Source organism: Pocillopora verrucosa, chromosome 3 (genome assembly GCF_036669915.1).
Source record: "Pocillopora verrucosa isolate sample1 chromosome 3, ASM3666991v2, whole genome shotgun sequence".
NCBI classification, from domain to species: Eukaryota; Metazoa; Cnidaria; class Anthozoa; order Scleractinia; family Pocilloporidae; genus Pocillopora; species Pocillopora verrucosa.
Genome location: NC_089314.1, coordinates 22,591,101 through 22,599,395, shown reverse-complemented (window position 1 = coordinate 22,599,395; position 8,295 = coordinate 22,591,101). Strand labels below are relative to the sequence as shown.

The following is an 8,295-nucleotide window of genomic DNA, read 5'->3' as shown; positions in this document are numbered from 1 at the left end:
AAATTTGTACTTGGGCTGGAAAAACAGCATTACTTCCGGTGAATTTGGAAATCCCTTCAATTCGATTACGTCATACAACAAATATACAGAAAACTTGACGTACTACGAAGTCATATAGGCTTGTCTGCCCCAATTTACATTCGATTATTGAATGGGCGCTTCAAACTCTCTGAAGAAAATTCGGCAAGATGCTTTCACACTACCGAGGCGAATGTGATTTGAAAACAAATGAAATTGAAGAAAATCAATTTAAGAAGTTATCTTGACTCGGCGGAAGAAGAAATTCTAACCAAAATTTGGGGTTTGAAGAGTTCAGTGTGGTCTTCCCGGCGCAGGAGGTTATAAGACTTCTTCTAACCTTAAAACGTTTCGCAGAGGTTTAAAGAAGATTTCAACCTATCGAACAAGAATGTTCAATCAAGCTTCACTTGCACTTAAGCTGAACGCTCAAAATGGAAAGGGCTCAACAATTGATATGCAGAGATTTAAATCATCCTTTGGAGTGAGCTTTTTTATTCGCTCACGATTAGCTACGACAAGTTACTTACGTCAAAAAGGTAAAGCAAGCACGGGTACAGGAGAAGAAAACTCTAAACATCACATACTTTATTTATTTAATTATTTATTGTTATTATTTATTTATTTACTTATTTAATTATCCCCAAGGGGCTTTCAACGTTACGTCTGTCTCTTGATTTTTTTATTTGATTTTGAAATGGCATTCCTAAATGCACTGCCAACCACTGCCAACCACTGCCAACACACCAGTCACAGTCGGTGAAGAGCCCATCAGGGAAGTGGATTCCTTCATCTACGTTGGGAGTGCAGTTGACCGACGGGGGGGCACGGACAGAGATGTCACAGCCAGGACTGGCAAGGCCAGAGCAGCTTTTGTCATGTTCAAGAACATCTGGTCGTCCAAGGAGATCAGGACAAGAACCAAACTTCGCATCTTCAACTCCAATGTGAAGTCAGTCTTGCTCTACGGATGCGAAACTTAGAGGACGACAAAGACAATGCTACAGAAAATCCAGACATTCTTCAACACCTGTTTGCGGCGCATCTACAACATCCGATGGCCAGAGATGATCCCAAACGAAGAGCTGTGGGAGCGAGCGGGACAGGAACCAGTAGCAAAACAAATTCTGAAGAGGAAGTGGGACTGGATCGGACACACCCTCGGGAAGCCAGCATCCACCATCACATGCCAAGCTCTGACCTGGAACCCGCAGGGAAAGAGGAAGAGAGGCCGACCTCGCAACAGCTGGAGGCGAGACACTGAGGCAGAGCTCAAGCAGCAAGGTACAAACTGGACAGGAGCAGCAAGATTAGCCCAGAACAGAGTGCGATGGCGAGGGGTCGTCGATGGCCTATGCTCCACACGGAGCCACGGGCCTTAGTAGTAGTAGTATTCCTAAATGCATGGAAAATCCCATATTTATGGCTATGTACTTGATATCTTTCTTCACGATGCATCCCCCATGTAACGATCTATCATCTCTGTGGTTCATTCAGCCGGTTTTTTCATCCAGTTCATAGTTATACCACATGATAGCTTTTCCTTTCTTGGCTGGCACAACGATATTAGCTATGTGACCATATTCATTTAAATTGAAGCCATCGCCATCCTTGCGGTTCCCAAACTCCTAGGAGATAAAAGCACATTTAGAAAGATTTCCTTAATTACGTTGGCCATTTAACGAGTAAATTCCATGTTATCGTGCGCACGAACCGTAAGCGAGTATGGCGATGTTATCAATAATGTTCCCATCTACTCATTTCACTTGCATTCTTCCTTTCACCTTTCTTTTTTGTGTGCGTGCGTGTGTGTGCAAGTAGTTATAGAGTAAGTATTTGTACATCAGTTGATGTTAGTAACGAATCATGACAGGCTGCACTTAATGTTTCATTGAAATTTTTCATATCTGCTACAGGAAAAACTGTTTCACCTTCTTCTTCCACGTCATTTAGATAGTAGAGAATAGTGATGTACCTGTACAGTTAAGAAAACATGTTGTCATTCAAGCATATCAAAATATGTATGTGATAACTTTACAAGGCATGAAGTAACATCACGTACAGCTTATCCCACATCAGTAACCTGAACATACAGGCATCACGTAGTAGAATTGGACTTGAATGACAGGAAGCAAAATGTCTGGTTCAAAAACTGTGATTACTGTGGTGATCAGCCTCCAGTGACCATATTTTTTATACAATTGCCAGCATGATATGATAACTGCCTTCTAGTGCTCAAATTGAGCTAGAGATAATTTAGAAGGATTTTTCATAGGTTCATTTTTCTGTAAAATGTCACTAAAGATCTTGTGGTACAGATGTTTCTTTTTTTTCAAGTTTTTTCAACTGGTTTAGAAGTTACCTTGTGCCATTTCCTTTGATTTAAATTTTATAAATTAAATACATGTGCATATTCAGGAGGATAATGAACTCAAAAAGCCAACAGCATGACTGCTTTGAAGTTTTTCTCTCATCCAAGACCAAATTTAAAACAAAGTGTTGAAAAAAGTGCTCCAAGAAAAACAGCCCCATACTCATTACCAACAAACTGCTGCAATTTAAAGCTTTAATGTACTTGTCAAAGTTACAAGAAGTGACCAGTCTCTTTTTTAAGACAGCATGCAAAGATGTTCTTTTAATACGTTTAATAAAGTTCTTAACAAGTTCATTGTTGCAAAAGTTTGATGTTTCAGCTGAGGAGGACGTTCCCCCAAAAAAAGTATTTTTCTTCTGAGTAACCTGAAAATAAGTCAGAACATAAATTTTAAGACCTCTCCATCAATTCAAACCTACCTTTCTGTAATACACAAGTCCACAGGATCTCCATGACAGTCCAAATGAGATATTTCACCTCTGCATGTACCATACTCCAAAATTCCTTGGTCTTGATGTGTAACAAGAATAGGTATTTCTTTGCAAACAAATTGGGTTTACCAAATAAAACTTCTCACTAACAAGGAAATAACTTCTTAAAAACCATACATTTCTATTCTTGTCCCATGTTCTCTATTTTTTTTACTTAATTTTGGGTTTTGCAAAACAGTTTGAAAAACATATTTATTGCTTGATGTTTGTCAAACAACAACACCCATGTATCCACCTAAGAAATTCTACATGTATATACATCTGCTACAACCAAGAGTCTGAACAATGATTCCTTGTCAATTTTGGGTGAGGCACCACTGCTTTGCAAGCTTCACCAATTTTTTTCTGTGTCTAATATAATATGATCTTTCAAACTGGAAAATTCAGAAAATGCCTCAACATTTACACACGGTTAACCTCTTAACAAAGGAAAATGACAATATCTTTATAAGTTCTTAGGTCTACATACCTTATCAATAGTTTCTTCTGGCTTGCTTTCTTCATCATCTCAATGTTGTATAGAACTGTCTACAATAAATGATAAATCTCTTTCCCTGATCAGCAATGCCACAGCTGCAGAGTGTAGCACATATAAATCAATACCATGACTGTAGTATTAACCCTTTACACCCTGATATTAATATTCATATTCTCCACTCTTTTCTCTTTACAATAACTATGGCACTGACGAGGAGAATTTGGTTAACATTTGGGAGATTTGTAAATTGGTGATCATTTCCTATAATCTCATGACCTTTACATTTGATCCAAGGGTGAAATTGCAAGGAGAAATTAGAAGCCAGTCACCCTCAGGGGTTAAAGGCTTCAATTACCTACATAAACAACAATAATAAGTTACAAAATAGCTGGAGTAGAAGCCTGCTAACTTACGCTCAGTTCAGTCAAACTTCCTAGTAACTTGCTCAAGATCTGATTTCTCTTAACCCCTTTTTTTCAGTCATTTACTACCAGCTAACTTGAACCCCTGTTAAATTACACATTTAGTTTCCCTTGGGAGTTCGAAAATGAGAGGTTCTTCTATACATACAGTATATGTACATAATTTGTAACAGTAGCTTAAAATAACCAAAAATTAGCATTTTCAGCAGTAAAAGTTTCAACCCAAAATATGAAAAAGATGAAAAAATTGAGCTAGTTGCTTAAAGGGCAGATTGGCACAAAATTTCAAGCACAAAAAAAATTAACACAATTTCACTGTAGCCGCATTATACAATTTAAAATGAATTTTAGATTAAATCAAACTGAATCTAGTTTATTTTTCTTCTGTTCCACTGACTCATGCATTTACCTCATCAATTAGCCCTACAAATCAAAACTAACCATATTTTAACATTAACTTTAAACTTACAAAATACATCAAGATGTTGCAGCTTAAAATTTACTTCCAATCAAACTATATATATTGTATATATTTTACACATACTAACCAATTTCTAACCCTGTTTTAATTTTAACAACATTTTTGAAAAACATGATCAAATTTAGATGATAAATGGACATTCAAAAGTGCATAATTATAGCACTATAATAGTTATATGAATTTTCTGTATGATCATAAATGGGTTCTTGATTGAAGTAAAATGCTTGATTTTAGGCTAACTGTTGGAACTGATACGTCAAATGGGATGCAAGTCTTTCAGTCACTTATTTGCACTGATGAAACACTGGTAACAAGCATATGCACCAGCAACCCAGTACTTAAAAGTGATTCTACTTATCCTGTTGAGAATTACATTGTCTCTTCATTTATTTTGTCGACACTCTTTGGAGAATGAAAAAAATGGGGTCTAATGTTTCTTTAAAACCTTAAAAAAAATTCTAAGGGATTTAGACAAGATACTTAACCTTTTACCTCCCACAATGACCAAGACAGAATTTCTCCTTACAATATTATTCAATATCAAGCAGAAAAGTCATGAGAATAAAGAACAATGCCAATTAAAGGATTACTAATTTATCCAATATCAATTTCTCCAAATTAGCACTCCAAGAATTGTATGACAGATAGTAGAGAGAATTACCAGTACTAATGAAAGCTTACTCTCCCTGCCCCCTTTCCAAAATTAAACTGTCATCATTGGGTAAACCAGAAATTAATTGTAACACTTACCTGCTTCTTTGACTCTCTTCTCTTCATTATTTTTGTCTTGAAGGCTTGATGAGTTATTATTCTAACAAAAAAAAACAAGAAAACAGGCTGTAGTCGTTTAACCAAAAAACTTATCACACACACGCACACACAGTGTAAAATGAGCATCATCTATTTGCGGGAGTATATCATAAACATTGTGAATACTTTTCATCATTATTTCAATTCAATCACTGCACATGTTGTGGCTAGCGAGACACGCGAGAAAACAAAATTAAAAAGAAACCACTCGTTGTGAACTGGTCTAACACTGATCGACATGACCCCAATTATAAGACAGTACTCATGGTCGAAACTTCACTCGCCATTATGGCGATATACAATATGTTCCAACTTAAGTTACGATAAAAACAAGTTGTGGTTACAACCATATAGTAAAGCAAACAATTCAATCTTTCACAAAATGACCACGGCAGCAAATAAAACAACAAACAGGTATTTCAGATATTATTTAACCACCATAACTTTGGACTCGAGAGCACAGCGCGTGTTCGCTGTTGAACCACAAATGTTTATTTAAAAGTGTAGTCACAAAAAATAATTAAACAACAATAAGGAGCTCGTCATTCTTCGCTTGCGACATGTCAGCCGGAAAGAATGTTGAATAATCGTGTACGGTGTGAATACAAGCCCTTAATCAGCATTCTTTTTAGCTGAATTCATTAGTTATCTTCCCCTGATTTGACTAGTGGTACGTGCTCGTAATAGGCGTCTTCGAAGCCGGTACGGAGCATCGGCTCGGCAACATTGAAGAGTAAAATCTCCTCGACATCGACGATCGAAACGCGTCTATTTTGGCCATACAGCTACATCCTTTGGAAAGTAGTGTATAAAAATGGGTAAAATTTCCGCACAGCCCCATACTACATTATGCATTCAGTTCTTGGATAGAGAAAACAATGACAAAGACAATACATTTATATTGGGAAAACGGATTTGTTTTACAATAGTATGGGGCTGTGCGGAAATTTTACCCTGTTTTCTCTACCATAATTGCCGACGTGTCATCACTGTTTTCTACTTCATAGCTATATAACATAATTGCTTTAGCTGCAAAATCCAACCTTAGAGGTATCTGGGCAACTGCCCACCTACCCCTCCCCTAATCTAACAACAGTCAATTGACGACAAGTACTGGTTAATAATATTTGGTTAGGGGAGGGGTAGGTGCGCAGTTACCAAAATAGAAACTAACTTCCTTGACTTTAAATGCTATAATTAGCATGGTCAAATTTGTTGACCACATTGACAGTAACGAGGAATAGCGTCGTACCATCAGTGATATGTAGTGCGAGTAATGGCTTTTAACATGGGAAACTTGTGATCAGACGTGTGATTAGACCAAAACAAACATATTGAGAGTTCTAGGGAACGTTGTAGCGAAATGGCATCATCAACTAGGAGTTGGATGCATGATATCACAAGTACGCTCAATAATGTGAAGGAACATATCAGAGCAAATCACATGTACCCAGGAGAGCAGGGGAAAAGCTGTTTCCTATCGACTTGCGAAACTACTGTTTGGAAAATGGTTGAAGAAACCTTTCTTAACCCAGATGTTACAACGCGTCATAGATCTGATGAAAACAGGATTGTTTTGCGAAAGAAATTTTCATGGCCAGTTGGTGTCCATGGGAAAAATGGAGCTCTATGTTCTTTTGTGACCGTAATCTACGACAAGTCAGACCGAAGAATAGTGACTGCATTTCCAACAGCATGAATTTTCGTAGCTTTGTCTTAAATTTTCACAGATTCCCTTTAAAATACTTCATATCTGGCACTTAAAAGTGAAATGAGAGCAAAGACTCCGTGCCTTAATTTTATTCAGAGGTTTGTCCTTCCTGTAGACGGAGCTGACAGGCTCGAACAATTAATAACTTTGTTTAGGGGTGCGCTTGATCCGTGATGACTGAACTGTTGTTGAATATTCAGGTTGAAAAACGATGTAGATCATGTTAATCTCATGTAAGTATATCAAACACGTCTTTAGAAAAGAAAATTTAAATGCAAATTAATGCAAAAACCGACGGAAGGGAGGGAAAACTCTCCGGTTATGCAAATTTAATGGATTAGCTTAAGTAAACTGATTTTTTCACTTTGTTAGAATCATTTCTAAGAAAGAAAGCAGATAAAGAGGATTGTAGCATTTTTCAAAGTAAACTTAGAAAATTTTGTAAAAATTTAACAAATTCTTAATACTTCTTAAATTTTAAATTTTATGATAATGTATAGCATAATTGAATCTTACCTAGCCTCTGAAATCGTTTAGTATCAATTACATAATAAGTCGGATGGTGCAAGGTTCACGCATCGCAAAAAGCGAAAAATTCACAGTTTACGGGGTTTTAATTTCGTATTTTCTCTAGTCAACCCACACCGCGTACAAACCCCTTTCACCCCCTCGTGGATAATGGCAACTAAGACAGTCAACCGTATGGTACTAATAGGCAGTCAAATGTCGATACTTGACTGAAACTGTTTCAGCCAGCTGTTAAAGCTGCATATCGACCGTTATGTCGACCTATGTCGACCTCAGTTTGCCGGAAGCCCAGACACCTATAACGGTCTCCTTAGGACCACTGGGAAGGAACGAGGCAGACAACTAGGAAACAAGAACATAACGTGAGGGAAAAAAAGCGGAGGACGAGTAGCCAGCTTTTTCGTTTTTTTGCCACTTCGAACTGTCTTTGGCAACCTAGAGACACGAGACGCTTTATCTAGCCAAATGTTGTAATGTTAATTGGGCGATTATGTTTTTATTTATTTCGTTATCAATCACTTTCTTAATCAGTTATTCACTTTCACCTATTTGTTTATTAATCTTTTCATTTGTTAATTGTTTGCCTATTTTTATTGTTTCTTGGCTAGTTGCCAGATTCTTAGTGTATTCCGTGGGTGGCTCTCTTCCTTTATCACCAGTTTCAATCAAAGGAATCACCCACCATATTGAAACTGAGTTCGATCTATTTCGGCATTCAAAAAAACTTTAACTGGGGACGTCTTACTTCAAGTTAACTTATTAGAGCATCTCACAAATTCGAGCTCAATTTTTTTTCATGTAGAAACCGAAGCATTGCGACTACTTAAAGCGACGAATTGACGTTTACAGGTTGACTGCCATGAGAATTTTTGTAATTAATTCAAACTGCAAGGATCGGTTATTAAAACGAGGTCTAATTTGGGCCGTGGTATTTCAAGATCAATGTTGGTTTTTTGAAGTAATAAGGTGTTTCTTTTAGCGC

At 37.2% G+C, this 8,295-nt stretch overlaps 1 long non-coding RNA gene across 1 annotated transcript; it reads right to left on the bottom strand.

Moving 5' to 3' along the window:
- Window positions 1-606: 606 nt before the first annotated feature.
- Window positions 607-3,324, bottom strand: LOC131779187 (uncharacterized). Its single transcript, XR_010716999.1, has 3 exons — window positions 2,812-3,324; window positions 1,950-1,993; window positions 607-1,646 (listed from the first exon to the last, which is right to left on the bottom strand). It is a non-coding gene; the product is annotated as an uncharacterized lncRNA (long non-coding RNA).
- Between the last annotated feature and the right edge of the window lie 4,971 nt (window positions 3,325-8,295).